Consider the following 20771-nt stretch of genomic DNA (forward strand, 5'->3'; position numbering starts at 1 on the left):
TTAAAACACCGCAATAGAATCGGCTTTACTCAGAATACCGGTTAAATACCAGTCAGTGTTCAACTATATATACAGTGCATGGAACCCAAGTACATTGCAGGGCAAATTATATATGTGCGAATTTTATTATATCTATATGAGCAATTTTAATTTGCATTAACTTTGACTTTTTTTTTCATATCAATGATGTGACTGACAAGCCTACTATGGTTAGACTTCACGACATTAATAATGGACAGTTATAAAAAAAATGTCTTACAAAATAATCTAAATATTTTGAACCCCAAAAATGAATTAGAAACTGTAACCTTGTTACTTTTGCTGAAGGACCTTACTTTTTCCTCCTATGGCGCACGACCTGTCCGAGTCAAATAAAATCTGGCGCCCAATATTATACCTCTCCCTCCCCCCAAATAAAGGAAGCAGACGCAGTCTTTTGATTTAAATTACAACGACCAAGTTGTCGTCGACAATGGATCCAGCATTCAATCGCATCGTTGAATATAGGGTCTACATTTATAGCGCATCATTCACTCAAAAATGTAAAACCATATTATAAAATACAGAAATCCTCACATGGAAAATTTCTAGTACAATAAACTATTTTGAAAAGTATAAGACATAGGAAAGGGAGCCAAATTTGCCACCATTTCAGGCTCCAGCCTACTCAGCCTAGGCGCTAATCAGGGTTCTATAGCGACTACACCACTGACTTCACCCACAGGGCCTTCAGAGTTTGTTCTCCCGGTCTCTCTTCCCATTTGTGTATCTTATTTTCTATTAATATTTCCCTGGAATGGGAAACGAAAATCTTTATTTCTGCACGCATAATCCAGTAATTTTCCTAAGAAAGATTCATAAATAATAATAAAAAGAGAAGTGATCCAGACACACCTGCAGGGTTTTTCCAAGTGAGTGGTATGTGTCAAAATACCGACACACAAGCGCAGTCATTTATACCAACTCATACCTTGATGGAAGCGCACACAGAATACTTCATGTCAATGATGCAAGCGTTCTTCAGTCAGATAATAGAAATGCAACCTGTTAAAGTCAACATGGGTGTCTATGGCAGATACCGTTAAGTTTGAATTGACCATGACCATGAGGGAATATGAATCTGGAGACACATGTAAAAGATTACATCGAGCTAGGACATGAAGTGTTACTACCTAGGTACATTGAGGCAAAGTTAAACATGACAATCGAAGTGTAGATCAAATTTAAAAGTGAATGAGACAAGCAGTAGCATGTAGAAAAGTGAACACATTTGACAAATGCTATTTCCTGGCAATTAGAACTGGTATCTGCAGTAAGTTAATCGAAACCGTATTTCATTGAACTGACCCATGGCCCGGGCTCCTGACTTAGAGAAGTCGTACTTGATCATGTTCTTGAACCGTGGTGCACTGAACTGAAGTAGGTGAATAACTGGAAGCGCAGAAACACATCATGGTGCGCAGAAACACAAATGGTCAAGTCAGTTTGCTTTGTCAGTTATGAATCGCATAAGTAACTTGTAAGGTTCGAAAAAAATAAACATCGAGTAGCTTAATCACTTCAGTATCCCTCTGAAAATAGCCCCCAGTATCCGTATTATGGCGTATGCATTTATTAGAAAGTTAATTGTCGTTGTTAGTGTTGACGAATCGAGTAGAAGAAGGAATTTCTTCGTTCTAAATGGAACTCTAGGCCAGAGTACTTCCGGATGGAATGTCCCAAACTCCTTCTTATTCCTATTACTTGGTGGTGTCAAAGTCTTTAGCTTTGAATTGCGTAAACCTGCTTGTGGATTTGGCTACAAGAACGTACATAGAACGTAGTATTATACCTGCCACTAAAATCACAGGCACAATCATGTAAGAATGTGTTGTAGCAGCTACAAATCTTGGAACCACCCTCGTAACCGTGAAACTTTTGGACGCAATATTCAATATGAAGGCAATTCTTTCTCGATACGAGCCAAAACTGCATTGAAAATGCTCAGCCACTCTCATTTGGTGTATTGGTAAGATAAAGTTATCAGCAAGTATATGAAGATCAGCGTCCTTCAAACACCAGTTCTTGTTTGCGCGATGTGTGATTGCTCTGCGAACAATTCTGTTGCGGATTTTCAATTTCGCAAAGCAGGACTGAGATGCTTTGAAGTTTCAGGATCTAGAAGAAGTTTTGCTTGCATGGCTCAAAACCTTATCGTTCGATCGTAATTAACACTACATGAATCAACCATCTCAACGAACTTCGCACGAACAGTGTCATTAACAGCATCCATAGATGGCCGGTCGGCTGCTTTCACTTTTCGTTTCTCGTAATTATACTTACAACGTATTCACTCCACTCAAGCGCTTGAACATGTTAGTCACAGTACTCGCTTTTCGCCTTGTTACAAGTTATTCTCCTTTTTTCCTCATCAGTGGTCCAATACTTTTGCACTTTTGCCAACACTCATTGTCCCCTGTACTTCCCTTATTTTTCTCCTTCAAAGACGACATATTTTCGGAATCTGATGTACTAGATTTTACTTCCTGGGAGGATGGGAGGTCCATTACGTGTCCTACATCAGACTTATGACATCGTTCCCGAAATCCTGTCGTCATCACTACCATAAGGGTCATCCGAGAACCCTAGTGTATTTATTTCCTCGATAACCTCCATATCTTGCCACAATAATCCATTTATCTGATCGAAAAAGTTCCGTAGGTGTCATAACTCTATCATTAATCCCATGACCTTCATCATTCTGCTAACAATTGCCTGAGGATCTATTTTTGTTTTTGAAAAGTAGTTAGGACGACACAAATCACACTGACATATTCCTATTCATTGTTTTCCCACATTTTTAGTTCCAATGTTCTTCTTTTCGTTATAAGCTGTGACCTGAAAAACCTCAAATTTATTACCGATATATGATGTGTGTTCAAAAATAGCCGAACCTTTGCTATAAAATCAGTATCCCTTATTTTACAACACTTTAAGCACCGTCCCCTTCAAAGTAGTTCCCTCTATCGGCAATACACCGTTCCCAACGTTTCTTCCATTTTGGGAAAGCCTCCCGGAACGTACTCTCTGAGATGGCGTGCAGGTCTCTTGTCGAATTCTCCTGAATCGCCTCTATGATTTGGAAACGCCGTCCTTTCAAAGTGGTTTTAGGTTTGGGAAAAGGAATAAGTTTGCTGAGGCTAGATCCCTTGAATAGAGATGATGGGACACAACTGGAGTCTGATGTTTTGCCAGATAAATGGGAATGAGGAGCGACCACTTAGTTGGCGTATTGGCATGGTGCATCATCCAGGTCTGCTTTTTCCACAATTCAGGCCTGTTCCTGCGCACAGCACCCCTCAAACAAGATAAAATTTCTTGGTACAACTGCGTCTTTACCACCTGATCATGTCATGATAGATAATGCCTTTCCGATAAAAAACACAATCATCATCATCCTGATCTTTGACCGACTCATGCGTTTTTTTTCTTTCTTTTTTTTAATATATAAGGAGACCCTGAATGAGTTGGAAAGCAATTGAAATGTCTCTGTAAAAGTTTCGCCAAGTTTGTTTTTCACGCACACACTTGCTCTTCAAGCTCATCATTGTTGCTTTGTCACTAACTCGACGAACAGCTTGTGCATATGCATTTGACTTTATTGGTGATAAATACAACTTTTAAAAAACAATAGCTGAAAAGAATTTCAGTGATTGTAGCTCGGCGACTACCGGTGATAGGGAAACGATGCGAATGGCAGTTTCTTGTCTAAATCTACCTTTAGGCGCGCTCCCTGTGCCTATTGACGCGTTATTTCAAAAGTTCATTCTTTTATGAACACACTTCGTATCTTATAGATCTAAACTTTGGTGTTCTTTAGTTTCGAATCATCTAAATCAGTGGTCGAAGTGAGGCGGTATGCGGTGGTATGCCATACCGCCTCTGGTTTTTCAAAGGTGAAGGCATACTGCCTCTGGTTTCTCAATGATCAAGACATACCGTCACTGCTAAATACCTTTAATAAATCCACTTTTATATTCAGTAATTGAAGAATAGCTTTGCACGTAAAAAGATTTTATTTCTTATGTAGAAATAATTTCTAAGTTAATAACACCAACATTTTTATCTTTTTCCAATCTTTTGATTTTAAAAATGAGGTGTCTTCAAAGAAGTTTATCTAGTTAATATTTGGATGTGCCATATTGAACTGTTTCTTTCTTATGCGTGTGTATGTCTTCTTGCCTTAATGAATATAAATGCCAGTTTTCAGCATGGGCGGATTTAGGGGTTGTCTTCTGTGGGTCGGATCTTCAGGAGATTTGAAATACCTCTCAGTCGAGTGGGGGGTCCGTGAGTTTTCCTACAGGAAATTGTTAATAAAAACTCGGTTTTTGAAGATTTTCGTGTACAGTTCTCTGTAATTCAAAATAAGGGGATTTTTTTTCCAGAAAGTTGTTGGCGAGGGATCATAGTCTCTCCATATCCTCCCTCGTAACTTGTGAGAATGGTTTTTAGTCAATATATAGACCCCTAATAGAAATACAATCTTTCAGACAACATACTCTCACTGTATTTCAACATTTAGATAGCCGGTATGTCGAGTCAAAATCGTAATAAAACATACCGCCTCCGCTTTTTTTTCAACTTTGAACACTGATCTAAATTTCCTCCATTTACCTCTTTCCGCATTTTGTTTCTTTAGTGGAAGGCTTTGTTGTACTTTTATAATCACAAGATTACGCTACGAATTACAATATATATTTCTCTATACAACCAGACTAGAAGTGATCGTTTTGTGCTGGGCTCATTCTGGCTTACTCGAGCTCAGATTCACTATTCATAGTTTCATTTGCGCTCACTAATCTTAAGAGGCTCACACTAACTCAGACTCACACTTGCTCGAGCTCGGTCTCCCTAACCGAGTACATTCATTGAACTCGAGAGCTGGGCCCACGAGTTTTGACACCTATAGACCCTGTAATTTTCGCTGCCATAAGAAACATAAGTAAAGGCTATGTTACCGGAAATCTTAAGCCGGAAATTTTCCCTGCCGACATTTAGGCACTTAACAAACAAAAGTGGGCAAATCTGGTAGAGAAATGTATAATTTATTAATACCTTATGTACTTTTAACCTTTATAAGTTAATGTAATATAGCATGAATGAAGCATTTAAAATTACGGCAAGGAAAAAGTATAGTGTATAAAGTTAATTTAAAGCTGAAATTATTTATGAAACAACTAAAGTTTTCTTGTACAGACCAAAATTACAACAAATCCAAAATATATTAACATTCTACTTACTTTCCAAAACTAATGTCAAAAATAAGCTAACAATATTACAGCTTTTAACGATGCTTTGAATGATCTATTAGTATTTGAACTACTTCATGAGGAATGTACTAGGAGGTATGGTGGTATGAGACCGAAAGAGGCCTCAGTGGATGAAAGGAATTAAAATAGATAAGTCATGTGTGAAGACAAAGAAGAATTAGCTGAAGATTTTGGTGCAAGAAGGCTTCTCAGTTGCAGCAAGTTACCTGCCAATAAAGACAGAATACTTATGATAATGATAATGATTAGTATTTCACATCTTCATATTAATGAGGTATTCATGAACATATTTCGAAGCAAGCCAATATTAATGATAAAGAGTACAAAAAGTATAGTTATTTAGAATTGATACCATTTGACAAAATCTTCTATGGTTTTGTAATGCAACATAACATCGCGAACGTACTATTATGTTACGAAGTATATGGATTATATCACGTATCAAAAATGATCATACAATAATTTCGATCTGTCCTGTTACTGCTTGCTGTTCCTATATGAGACTTGCCCGTTTTGGGATTCATATCCTTTGAAAGGTTAGTTATAACCTTTTCCCTGTAGGTGTAATGTAACTGGACCATTATTGATCTCACACAAGTACCAAATACACCCATTATTCGTCCCGTACCAGCCTTATGTGAAGGGCCTAGCCTTTGGTTAGGTCGGGGCTCCGCCCCCAGACCCCCGTGTTTGTTCGCCTTACGGCCTCGCATCTCTTGTGCATCAGCCTTTGTATCAAGAGTGAGTTTTGTGCATTAGCTCTTAATATTCCCTGAATTTGGCCAGCTGGGGGCTTTGACTCCAAACCCTCGTGTTTGCTCGCCCTACACCTTTAAACCTACAATTCTAAGGAATTTCAAGTTTCTTTTAGTATTTCAACTATCTCAAAAATAAGATTTTGTACCCCAAGAAAACGCTCATCTTAATAACTTAGGAATTTCTTCATCCCCATTAGTCCCCTTAAAAACTAAAAATATCACCTTTTGGCAATTTTCCTGTGAGTTAGTCCCGGAAGGCTAAAATTATGCCAAATTTTATCATTCTAATCCTGCCAGAAGTGCCTAAACGTTTTGAGGTGTAGATGTCCCATATAAATAACATGGGAAAATTTTTTTCAGTTTCCCACTCTACAGTTTGAGGTTTTTATTTTTAGTGATTTACTTAGGTAACGCTAACAAAAACATACAAGCATATCGAATTTCAAGTATTTATTCCAATTTCAAGTACCTAAGATATGAGATTATAGGGTCAAAAAAACAGGCCCATTTAAATAACATGAGGAACTTTCTTCATCACCCTTTTAGACCCTCTAAAAATTAAAAATATACATTCTTGGCAATTTTGCTGTGGGTTAGTCCCAAAAAGCTACAATCGTGACAAATTTCAACTTTCCACGTCAACCAGAAGTACCCGTTATTTTATGTCAGGTAATGTAATTTTAAGTATAGTTAGGATGTATAAACTATGAATGTAACAACCAGCTGTCTAAAGTATCGGCAATGAACCAAATCTTGAGCAATTTGTTTCTACACAATAAATAACACAATTTAGTTTTATATTCGAGTTAGTAAGAATTCTATTACTTTAACACAAAAACAGATTTATGCGTATATATAATAGAGTAAAAAAAAAAAAAAAAATGTGCTAGATTTAGTTCCTATTCTTCGTATAATGGAATCCATTAGAAGGTTGTAATAATCAAAGATATTTTGAACGGATAATATTCATTTCATTTTATGGAATAGGAAAATCAAGTCTTTTTTTTTTCTTATCTCTTTCTGTAATGCTAATGCTAATGCTAATATTTCCCATTATTTACAAGCCAACGAACGAATTTTCGTCTTTAGCCTTCCATTCCCATTCCTCCTTTGCACTTTACTTGTCTTCATTTCATGGGGGTCTTTACGAATTCGAATACCAAGGGTTCATCCAGTAAAGTGCTTCTTCTTTTATATGTGTACACCCACCTCCTCCCTCACTCTCAATTTTGTAAAAAAAAAAAAAAAAAAAAAAATGAAAAAAAAAATAGCACCCACTACTGGTAGTAGCAGAACCACGAAGGAGGGCCATTATGAACTTCGAATGAAAAGACAAGCGCATTCTGCATTACAATGGGGAAAAGTGCTAACTGTTTTATATTATGCAAACAATAGTTTCATAGACTGTGAGCCCAGCAAGACATAAATGGATATAGTATAGAAGGGATGATGAAAAGAAAAGGATGTTGGATAAAAAAAAAGACACAGAAAGCGGAGGACGATAGACGGGGTAGAAATAATAAAAAAAAAAAGAAATGAGCGAAAGAAAGAGAATGAAGTAAAAGAAAAGAATTATGAATACAAAATCCCTTTGTATTTTTTGGATTTATATATATATATATATATATATATATATATATATATATATATATATATATATATATATATATATATATATATATATATAATGTGTGTGTGTGCTTTTTTGCATTCATCCACTTTTACATTGAATGTTGTATAAGAGAAAACAGCTACCATTAAAAGACAATTTCTTTGATGGCACTTGGTGATGCTGTGAACACTCACAATAACCGTTCCATCCCGTCTCTCTCCCTCTCTTCTGAATACTTTCGCATCACTCCACCAATACTAGTACTACTACCACTACAAGTAATAATACTAGTAGCATTATACTCTCCTACTATTAAATACTCCCACAAAGACATAGAGAAAGAGAAATAGTCCTTGGCCCACTTCGCCATTGTGTTGTCACCCATACAATTATTGTCTTTCGGGAAGGGCCCGTCCGAAATGAAAACGACAGAAAATATCAACCTAAGAGGAAGAAGAAAAAGAAGGCCTATACCTATATATAATATTCAGTTTCTTTTCATTACCAAGCGATATAAATAAATAGAGATACAAATTGATTTTAAACTTATTTTGGAACTTTTTTTCTACTTGAGGAATACTTTTTTTTCTTTTGTATTAATGGATATCTTAGCAACAATGAAGAAACGCATTGAAAAAATACACTGAAAATAAAATATTAAGATTCTCCATCACTGCGAAATTAAAATACCGCTAATTTGGCAGTAATTATGTGATATCTTCAAATAGATAAAAGATAATCGAAAAGTGGATCAAGAGCTCGCTAGACAATATTAATTATTTTACATGTGATACGACTCACTTATCTGCTTTCGATTTCGAGCCATTTAGAAAATCGGCATTTATTTTTGCGTTTCTAAATGGCTGCAAACGGAAATATACTAGGATACTCTTGATAACAGTACCTCATGTAAAATAATACTGTGCAGCGCGCTCTTATTCCACATTTCGATTATCTTTTATCTATTTGAAGATATCACATAATTACTGCAAAATTAGTGGTAGTTGAATTTCGTAGTGATTAGGGCTCTTAAGAAGTTTAAACTAGTGATGATTATGGCAATAAATAGACAAATTGGGGAGGGAGAGTTGGTAACAACATTGATTAGTTTTCGGTAGTTTGCTTGTAATGTAGTAAAGACAAAGTAGAACGAGCACAAGTACTAAGAAATAATAATAATAATAATAATAATAATAATAATAATAATAATAATAATAATAATAATAATAATAATAATAGGAAAATAAGAAGAAGGAAAAGAAGGGTAGTTTATGTGCTTTTGAATTAATTTTGGCTCTCTAAAGTTCCACCGGATTTGAAAGCGTAACGGACGGAGAGTAGAAACAACTTAACATAATGTTATTAATCTTGATGAGCAGTTAATGAACACAAGACCTCCAACTTCCTCAATTGATATCAAGATATGAGGCGTATCCATAAAGTAAGTTTAAATTCCTGTAGGCGGACAAAAAAATTTTTTGCAGGTCAGTTGGCTGGTTTTCGATGTCAGCCTTTTGCTTTCCCCTCGCGTCTGTTCCTCATTGTTGCGTGGAGTTTGGTGCAAACAACACGTGTTTACAATAGTTGTGCTGATTCAGAGTGCCGCTAAATGTGAACTGCGCACCATCATACATTTTCTTTAAGCACAAGGTAAAGGCCCAGCGGATATTCCTCTTTAATTCTATGACTGAAGGATACAATGGTTAGTATTCCAACTTAACAAGTGTTTGGACAATGGTGGAAATTACGTCACGAAACAACTCCTGTAAAACTAAGTACGTTGTAGCGATACTGTGTAAAATATAAATTTGTAGAATGAATACTAGCGGTTAAAACCTTACTTTCTGGAACAACTTCGTACTATTTATTATAAGCATTTCCAGAATTCCAGTCATTCCACATTTCATGTTTAAGCTAAGCTCGGTTTGGAACCCATCATTTCAGGGGGGTGGGGAAGATCGTCTAACATAATTATCATACATAGAATTGCCAACGTGCCGATATTTCACCGACCTGGTTAGAAATATTGCTGTTATTTTGATTAAGACCGGTTACCGGTACAACCTTCTCACCAGCCCCGTATTTTTGAGTCTGCTTTTACCCCAAACGTTTTAATAGCCTCTTCATAACGGACAAAAATACTCCTCAGCTTGTACATAATGTGTTTAGCACAGAAAAAAAAATACTTTATTCAATTTCAAAATTATTCTGATCTCTTCAAACTGATCCAGTAGTTACAAGTAAATTTCGTTCAGAAAATTTTGTCCACGGGATTACACGGCAGACGACGATTGTAAACTTTCCCCACATAAACTCATGAACTAACGTGAATAGTTAGTTCTGTCCAGTATTTTCAGTATTGTATGCTTTTACTGGATTGCTTTTACCTTTAATACAGTTAGTAACCAAATTAATAAGGGGGAGCACCGTAGTCTACTGGTTAGAGCGTTGGACTCATATCCCGGGTTCGATTCCTAACCGGTGCTTCCTAATTTTCGACGTCTACCCAGGGTCGTGAAGCAAACTGGGGAGTCACGTGAATAAAAGATGTGATAGTCACTAGGTCTTAAGAGCTCCTGATATACGTATTAGAGACAGGGTGACGTAGCGCACTGATCACGTGTTCATGGCTAGGCTGAACGTAGTTCATCTGGTCGCTAACAGATGGTGTTGGAGCACCTCAGGCTCATAAAGGTCTGTCATGCAAGTAGTTAGTTTTTTAAACCAAATTAAGGAATTTTTATAGTGATATAACTTGCAATTGAGAGAGAAAAAATATATCACACGAGCATTATATTTTGCAGTACACGTCCATATAAACACATCCTCCAATGGTAATATTGTTTCCTTAGGGAGTGAAATTTCCCTCAGTGATTCGATCACTGAGAACAGTATTCCGATATTAGCCTGTATTCACATTTATAACTAATGTATCTACTGAATGCTGCATGCAACTAAAACATTTGTATAATTTCTCTGTAATGGACAAATAATCATATCCCATCGCTGTCCGTTATGAGAGGTTTCACTGTATATATACTGTATGTGCCGGTACGCTGAACATCAGACTCATAATGTTAAAACGTTGCATACCTTTCAATGTATTATTATTATTGATACTATGGGATCTACCGTAGTCGAGCCAAGACTTTATTTAGGAGCTAATATGTTCCCTATCCAAATATTCAAGTTTCAGAATCCTGTGGTACTTCAGCAACAATTTTATAGAGGTAGTTGGTGAGTATTTTAAATTACAGTATATACCCGTACCCAAACGTCCTCTATAAAAATTGTTGCATGAGTGTGTGTACGTGTGTGTGTGGAGAGAGAGAATTTATTTTGATAGATCTCTCGTTTCGTAAAGCTTGATAAGCAAAGTCTTCAATACATTTCTAAGCAAGAAGAGAGGTTATTGCCTTGTTTCCCCCTTAAGATGACCATTATTCGCCTTCCACTTATACATCTATGTATGGATTTCAAGTTCCCACATATATTTATTTAGATGTGCCCTTTAGCCATAGACAAACTAGTGTTTTTAGAAAACTCCTGTACTACACTACAATGGAAATATAAGTAGGGAAGAGAATAAGAAGAGACGAAGGGAGAGAAAATATAAGGAAAGAGGACTGCGAGAGAATAGGAAACGGACTATCTGAAGGATGCTGTAAGAGATCTCGACTGAATAGAAAAGCCAGCTTCATCGTCCCTCCTCTGTTTCCGAACAATACCAAAACTTCCGCTCACGAAATTTCGTTTGGTAAATGATTGGTCTGCCCAAATACAAAAGCCACGGACAAAGCGAAAGATCTCTCTCGTCGAGAGATGTGATGCGGTTGGTTTACCTGTTTTGTATTGGGAATCCCATCAGCAGCTTCCTTCCTTCCGTTCTTCCTGATGGCGGTGACTGTTCTGGAAACACCCTACAAGACCTTGGTGCAATTGTCTTCCAACGGAGCGTGTGGTGTCGAGAGAGTTGTAATCAATCGTGGAAATCAGATGCCGGTCGTCGCACAAGAAGCTCCATTCATCAACTGCTAATTGCAATGAAAAACAAAGGTCAGCAAGGCATATATATATTTCAAAGGCCAGGAAAATCCAACTTAATTTACCATCCTTTAGCTAACAAGGAAAAGTCGTCAGCTCTGTGTAAATTTCTTGTGTAAATTACGTTATTTTAAAAAAATATATTATTGGAGGGGGCCATATTGAAGGGTGCCATACCCACAGGGCATATACACACCAACATCATATTTTCATTAAGCCCATAATGACAATAACTAGTATGCTGTGCATTGTGAAAGAGGACGATTTTTCTGTTTATTGGCGATTTTCATCTTATTTTTTACCAATCTCACGATCTTTCATAAAAAATCCGAGATTTTTCTACGAACGTTTCTAGGAAGATATTTTTAAAAATCTTATGGGGGAAAGAGGGTTAATACAATCACTCACTATGTGCTGATTTCAAACGAAAGCAGTAGGAATTTGGCAAAAACATACAGTATATTGTATTGAAGCCCAATAATTTTAACAAAAAAAAGAATTACGTGGAGAGGGGCTTAAAATCACTCGTTCATTTTCGATTGATTCTAAATCAAGCATTGGAAATGACTGTGAAATCTCAGAAATATATATAATACATTTCACTAAATTAAAACTTGAAGAAGTATGGAGTTATCGTGGAACATACGTTTTTAGTTGGGAACGTGAAAGCCATTTCTTTTCTTTTCTTTTTTTCTTTTTGTTCTTTTTTTTTAGTAATTTTAATATCATGCAGTGGGAACCATTGGGAAGTTTTAAGAAAATTTGCGCCATATTGCTTCAAAATTAAATACATTTGTTAAGCGAAATTTTTAGAGGATTTTTTTTTCATAGAGGGGGGGGGGGGGGGGAAGAATTCACTCTTAGTCTTGACAGACTTAAACCCAGGCTAAAGCAGTGGAATGACTGGGAAACCTTAAAGAAAATACATGCCATATTGGATCAAAATCAAATAATTTTGGTGAAAGTTACCAAAGAAAATTACCTTTTTCGCCTATTTTTTAAATAAGAAATCTTCGAAGTTACGAGGAATTTGCCTCCCTTTAAACCTGCTTATTCTTATCCAATTTTAAATACAACCAATAGGGGTGATCTGGATACCTTCGATAAAATATACTATGTTTGACAAAATTTGCATAATCTTTATTAAGTTTATGGTAGAAAATTGTTTTATATGTAGGTTCTATATGTAGTTTTCGATGGATTGCAATTTTAAACATGAGAATTATTTCGGAAAGTTGGAGGGAGGCGATACCAAAGTTCAATAAAATCGGATCTTTTATGGGAGTTATCCTGGAACAGAGGTGGACAGTGGAGAGACAGTCACATAAATGTCGTTTCAGTCGAATGCTACTTACAGCCTACAATGAAGAGTTTGTGAAACATGTTGAAATGAAATAAAATGCGCCATGAAGTGGGAACATTTTCCAGTAAAATTTCTAGTAAAATGTGATTTCTTACTCGGCTCTCATCATTACACTTTACACAGTAAAAAATGATTTTTTTTTAAAGTTTAAGTCTTGAGAAGTACTTACATGATGTTCTGGCTGTTATTATACCTTGAGTATTAGGGTCTGGTTGAAATCCAAGGGTCCCGAATAATATGACTATTTTTTTTTCGGAAAACCGAAGATTTTTCCATAGCTTTCTTTTTACCTGAGAAATTTTTGGTTTTTAAAAATATTTCAACTTCAGTGGAGATATAATAGTATATTTCACCTTCGTTTTTCCATTATAACAAGAAAAAATATTTAATTACTGCCCTTTGATGAGAAAATAATGCAAAACGTTCAATAATCAAAGAAAATCGGTTGTTCAATAGGATAGAAAAAATGAAATCGATGGACGCGCTCTGGTTAGAAGAACGAATTGTTTTTTAAAGCTATTAGGCTAACGCTCAACGATAAAAATATTTTACTAAAAGATTTAGTAGTAGTGTTAGCAATAATTTTTCTGAAAATATAGTAATTTACCGAAAAAAATATTTAAAATTTAAAAATATATCTATTATATATAACACTAGCAGCGTTCACCCCGCTTCGCTGCGGTCACCCCGGAACGCAATAAACTTTGTTACTTAGATAATTTTTACTTTTTCGCTTTCAAGTGATATGATAAAAACCATAGAAGATTGCAGTAAATGTTAACATTATATCGCCTGTCATTTATGTTAACCCGCCCCGCTTCGCTGCGGTCACCCCCGAACGCAATAAACTTTGTTACTTAGATAATTTTTACTTTTTCGCTTTCAAGTGATATGATAAAAACCATTATAACGCCTGTCATGTATGTTAACCCGCCGAGTGACACGGTCATGCGGGTTGCATATAAATACGTTTATTTTTATACCTATGATGAACTAACAAAGGATTTGTACGTAATGGACACCTGAATGGTCAATTATCTCAAGACACTGGTAATTGAAAATTAAAGTGATATGATAAAAACCATCTAGGGTCCAAATCCTAATAACCCCCCAAAAATAAAAGAAATTGGTTCAGCCGTATTAGCGTGATGAGCGGACAAAGGATTTGTACGTTCTCTTTTATATATATAGATTTATTGAGGCCACTAAAATTCAAGAGAGAGAACGTTTCAAGCATTAACCACAAATTTCTTACTTCAAAAATTTTGAGACGATATAACAGTAAAGAAAGAAGAATTCTGGGGATAATGATCGTAAACTAACATCATACCAAAAAAACAACAACAAAAAACAGCCGTTTATAGTTTTAATTTTGTATAGTGAACTCTCTGGAGCATAGGATAAAATGTTTACGGAACAGAGGAGGAGATGTAAGCAAGACAAAATTTTATACAAAAATGTGTTATATCTGTTCCTTCTTTTATGGTACTTTTTTGTTGCTTGACAGATTGCATTTAGGCAACCAGTAAAACACATATATATCACGATGTATAAATTAGGTTAGGCAATCAGAAGGACATTTAGGATATAGTGGTTGCATAACATACACTTGCTGGAAATAACTGCAATGCCAGTTTGAAAACTAATCAACATAGCCAACCCTAGATTGAACATGTGACTTACAAGTATTGAATGTTATAATGCACTTTGTTAATTGTAGAATGTACTACAAGAAAAGAAAAGTGGTAATTGAAAATAAAAGTTACAAAAAGTCAAAGAAGCTACAAGATGTAAATGAAGCTGAAAGAATCGCCAGTATCAGAATGATGCAACAAATGTAATGTTAATGATGGAATGGAAAAGTCAGAGTGATGTCGAATATAAAGCAAGTTCTCTAAACACTTTATGGCGTTTTTTCGGTGGAGATGCGAGTGTTTCAAGGTGCCAGTTCATTTACTCACATCAATAAAACAACAAAACATGTAACTAAATTAAGAATGCTGTGATAAGAAGTGATTTAAAAAAGGAACAATAATATAGTATTACTCAGTTCCTAGGTCAGCTCCAAATATATATACAAAGCTGTATCAAAAAGTAAGAATTTTCGATTTACTGACAAACGTGAGAGATAGACTAAATATCTGAAACTTCATCATGTTTGGCATAAGAACCATTACCATCCAAATATAAGTTCCAACGTAATCCATAATAGTCTACACCCGTTGCAAAGAAATGTTAGACCAGGTTTCCTAACCAGATAACCGTAGCCTGTTGTGCCTCTTCCAGTGTACCGAAGCGCCGCTCACAGAACTGATTTTTTAGGGATTCAAACAAATGGTAGTCGGAAAGGGCTAAATAAGGGCTTCGAGCATGCTCAAGAATATCCCAGTTGAAGCGCTTAATATGTGTAAGGGGATCGTTTACCTGCATGTGGTCATGTGCTATCGTGTAGTAACAACATCTCCTCTTGTATTGCACCTTTTCGTTTCTGACGTATGATTGCTTGCAGCCCTCCATAACTTAGCAGCAGAGGCGTCACATAGGAAGGCAGGAGGGGGCAATTGCCCCCTCAAGAGTTTGAGGAATACATATACTTTAATAGATTGTCTACTAATATACTAGTACAAAACGTGAAAGTCTTGTGTCGGTGGTGCTCTTGCCCCCCTCAAGCGAAGTCTCCAATGACGCCCCTGATCCTGCTCAACAATGCTCGATTTTAAGGGATGAGCTTTTAAACTATCTTCATAGTGCACAAGTTTCCTGTTTATAGTAATTTAACAAGATAAAATAGTTTTAACATTTCACATCAGTGCTATTCTTCTGACAGCGTTTGCAAATAATCTTGCACAACAGTGTAGAGAAATAGCACTGTTCTTGGAAACCTATTTTACGGTGTACAAGTATGCTGTTTACCTACTTCAAACGATATTTTCAACGCATCACATTATGGCTTGACAAACGTTGCTGTCACAGACGAAACACTTTTTATTAGTGGTGCTTACGTACGAAACTATTGATTTCATGAATACCTTATTTTTCTTACCAATTCGAGAACAAACTGGGTCGTTTCTCACAAACCGTAGTTGACGTATGAAGATGTGAGCTATACGTGTATTTGTTTCCAAGAGCTTTTGCCCTCTGCCACAAATCTAGGTAATAAAATCTTCCCATTCCGAAAGTGAGATTTTCTGAACATTTCACTCTTTGCTAATTCTAGACAAAATGTTAGAGCACTTAGTTCTGCTAGTGTCTTCCCCTGGTGTATCTGTTTTTGAACATTGTTTCGTATCATATTTAATGTTTCTTTCAACCATCCGGAGCTTTATTGTAGTACATGTTAGTATTTTTTCTTTGTTTACGGGTCTCCTCAGAAAAGTTATGAGCATGGTAACAACTAATTTCATGTGGTGACTTCCAAACAAGTATATTTGCACTATTCAACAGAGGTTTCCTGTATGCAGTTGGTAACATCCACAACTAATATCTGGTTAAAATATCTCTGGATTTCTTGTACACCTGCAAAGAAAAGAACAAGATAATATTTTTCATTCATAACAAATTAAGAAGTTTGGTGCAGGCAGATGTTAGTTTAAAGCCCCACAACCTCGTCAAGGTCTCTACCTCTGTGAGGGCCTACTTTTGACTGGAGAGGGACGTAAGATCATATGCACCATACGATCTTACGCCGGAGAACCAGATTCTAGCAAATTCCTTGATATTTCACTTAGCAAACCCTTTGGAATTCCTTTAATGCCAAAGATTTTGCTGCGATACTTTATCAAGTAACTTGCTAGTGGGTGATGATGAGATGAAGGGTGAGGGAATTCTAACAAATTCCTTGGTATTTCACGACGCAAACCCTTTGGTATTCTTTCAATCCCAAAGATTTTGCTGCGATACTTTACCAAATAATTTGTTATTTTCAGGGTGAAAAAGGGAGCAGAGAATGATGAAGTAGAAGGATGCTAATGTGTGTGTAGAGGATTGTGGAAAATGAGAAAATAAGGAAATTTTAAAGAAAGTGTTAAGTGTAAGCTCGAAGAAAATGGAAATACAAGAATGAAGTGCTGCTATGGTTATAAAAGAATATTGTTACAACAATACTTGTATTTTTTAAATATTAAATTGTCTTTATCCAAAATTCCATATCCACTTTTTTCTTCATTATTACCGTTAAATATTCTATGATGTACGGTAATTATCTTGGGAAGTTATAATAGTTGTCTGTATATCTTGCTGTTAACAAGTGTCAAGATTAAGTTAAAAAAAACAAATGTTCCGAACTATACCAAACACACACATTTCTAACGAAAGTTATTTCTACGAGTTACAGACAAATGTTGGCAGGTAAATCTTAACAAGTGGTTTTAGATTTTGTTCTTCATGACCTTATAAAGGATATACCATAAAGAACCAACTTTTAAAATGCCCGCCATTTTTGTTCTAGTAAGTTGGCAGCACTGAATGTTACACGATTTTCATCTCTTGTCCTTGTTGTTAGAAGTACGGATGTTGGTTAGTAGTCACACAGCGCCGAATAGCACATGATCGTCATCTATTTTCTGTACGGGTCGGAATGGAACGCTTCACGACGAAATAGTGTGTTGTCATAATGAAAAACATTACAAATGTTGTGAATGTTGTGACAGGGGCGTCATTTAGGTGTGGCAGGAAAGGGAAAATCCCCCCCCAAAGAGTTTGAGGAATACATATACTTTAATCGATCGTCTACTATTATACTAGTACAAAACGTGAAAATCTTATGTCGGTAATGCTCTTACCTCTCTCAAACGAAGTTAAATGACGCCCCTATTTGGCAGTACGTGTCCGCAGTAATGCTTGTACCTTTTACCAGAAAATCAACATGAATAACACAGTACTGATGGTCCCAAAACACGGTAGCCATTGTTCTCTGTTCTCTTGGCAGATGTGGTCTTGAATTTCCTGGCCGGTTGGGACGGTGGATGTACCCATGTCACACTCTGGCGTTTTAACTCAGGTGTCCGTAGGGTTGTTGGGGTTTCATCTCCCGTTATGATGCGATGAAAGAATGAGTTTCCTTTGTGGGCATATCATGTGAAGTCTGTCAGAAAAATACTCATTCGAAGGTGTTCTAGGTGCTCACTCAGATGTTTAAGCACCCAGCGCACATACACTTTCATGAAGCCAAGTTGGACATGGACGATACGTCTCTTGCTGAATCATATGAGATTTGGAAGGCACTCTTCTGTCTTCACGGATAATCGTATCGATATCACACATATTCCTGTCGCTGATGGACATTGCTGGTCTGACACCATCTGTCTCAGACCTCTTACCACTTGCGAATGCGTTGCACCACATTTACCCTTGCTTCTGAGACATAACACTCTCCATAGATCTCCATCAATTCTCGATGATGCACTCTATTCCTTGGCGCATAAGAAATGAATAACACCGCGCACTTCCTCCTTGGAGTAATGTTCAAGTTGATGCGCCATCTTTAAATTGCTCTGGATACCAGACAGGTTTACGTAGAAGGCTGTAATTGCCGTCAGAATTCTCTCACCGTGGCATCTGCAACATACAACAACAACCATAATAATAATTAGCTGTACAAAAACTCTGTGTTTTAGAGAAAAATTCATTTTAAATTTTATACTCCTTATACAAGGCGTTAATGAACTATATCGACAAACTGTAAGAGGTGATTCCTCACAGAAAACAAAAGAAAAAGTTCATATGAATCTGTGGGAAAGAATGCATAGTCTTAGAGCTAGGGCTGTCCAATATCGTGAAAGCTAAATTTCAACACGTACTATTTCAAATTCGAGAAATCGTAGAGTGGTGATCCATATCAGCGTAAAAGAACTCATACATTCGCAATCCAAAAATACATATTTCATCAATATGCAATGGATGTGTAAAAAGAGAGAATTTCCTACAGAGTATAATATCCAGACATGGTCTCAACAGAATTCTTAGGTATGGTCTTATTTCAAGGTGGCTCCAAAGTAGGCAAAAGGTAAACCTTAACAACAGTGTAGACTGAATACATTGGACGGAACTCGGAAGTGTTAGGAACTGCCAACTTCACAGTTTTTCGTGTTTGGAATAATCCGTGCTATTTTGTCACGGTGTATTTCACGTTATATTATACCATACGTTACAGACACAGTAAAATTTCAATAATAGAATAGTAAAATACTACTACTACTACTACTACTACTACTACTACTACTACTAATAATAATAATAATAATAATAATAATAATAATAATAATAATAATAATAATAATAATAATAATAACTTTTGTATTTAAAACTCATATTAATTGGTATTGATGTGGTTTATTTCCAGGGTAAGTTTCTTGGAGACAAAAAACTAGGAAACCAAATGAACATTTTGCGGTCCAATTTTCGTAAGTACACTGTATTTTAATTTATACATATTTAAACCGTTATTTTTATATTGTGTGTACAGATTTGAGTTTTCAAGAGAAAGAAAAAAAAACATACAAGCGAAAACAGTTCTTTCTTCTAAAAGAGGAAAAATTATTTTGCTGATTTCATCGTCTTGCTACTAGGTAGTATGTATATATTGTAATGTTTCATACCCTCATGCTTATGCAACTGTGTGTGTTTACTATAAACAGATGCTCCTAACACGGACAGGGTTATTGTGTTCATACATAAATAGTAGCAGACGACGGAACAAGGCTACCAGGAAGACACGAAGAGGTTTCGGAAGGAACACGAACACGGCCGACCTTCCCTCAAGGGCCTCCCCTTCAAGAGATGTCTATAAAAGAGGACCTCAAGAGGACAGAGGTATCAGTGTCAGTGCTGATCGCTAACCTACCTAACGATATAGGTTACGGATATTTTCTTTAATCCTTACTTCTGAGGCTGCGATGAGCAAGAGGGATAGTTCTTAACTACACTATCTCCGAAGGCTGCCATGAGCAAAGAAGAAATTCTTTAATTAGCATCTTACGGGGCTCTGGGGTAAGACATATAACTTTCAAATTAGAAGCCACCTTGTGGACCGAAGATTATTTTCACACTGGAAATACATTTTATACTTACAAGAACTTTGTAACATTTTATATAAGACCTTTTATATTTTGTAATAAAAAATGTAGGGTTCAAATCCCGGCGTTATCATTTAGACTATACTATACAAGAATTGCAATATATAGCTAATATACGTTCTTTCGGATTTATATAAACAAAATTATTTTTATTTACTATTTTCTAGTGTAAGGAAGTAAGAACAACGTTCATTTATGAAGCAACATTTTTTTCTTTTTAGAACTATTATTATCATGCAACACTTGGGTGACCGTCACCCAAAATTATGGGGAACAGTTTGAAAAGAAATAGAAAAAATCCTTTTTGAACATCTCATTTGCATTAATCTAATAGAAACCTTATAAATGGGGAGATAATGTTAACACATAATCTAAGGCTTCTTATGACTCTAGTATGTGCTATATAAATATGCCTAATATGTGTTCAATATTTTTGTATCATGAGTTTCCATCTGGATTGTATAAATATATATCTAACACTATAAGATTCAAATGCTTAAATACGAGTTACCACAGCAGTAATGTGCATAACAGTTTTGAAACTAGGACAACATTTTCGGAAAGTTTTATTAAAAGAAAAATTCAAAGAACTTTATTGGTTTAATATGA

At 36.0% G+C, this 20771-nt stretch overlaps 1 long non-coding RNA gene across 1 annotated transcript in view; it reads left to right on the forward strand.

Moving 5' to 3' along the window:
* The window catches only part of LOC145692932 (uncharacterized), a 304566-nt gene extending 285095 nt beyond the window's left edge, over positions 1–19471 (forward strand). The window contains exon 3 of the long non-coding RNA XR_014132669.1: positions 19430–19471. This is a non-coding gene — a long non-coding RNA (uncharacterized LOC145692932). The remainder of the gene's footprint in view (positions 1–19429) is intronic.
* The last annotated feature ends 1300 nt before the right edge of the window (positions 19472–20771 follow it).

Source organism: Thermobia domestica, chromosome 8 (genome assembly GCF_964235325.1).
Source record: "Thermobia domestica chromosome 8, izTheDome1.hap1.1, whole genome shotgun sequence".
Taxonomy (NCBI): Eukaryota; Metazoa; Arthropoda; class Insecta; order Zygentoma; family Lepismatidae; genus Thermobia; species Thermobia domestica.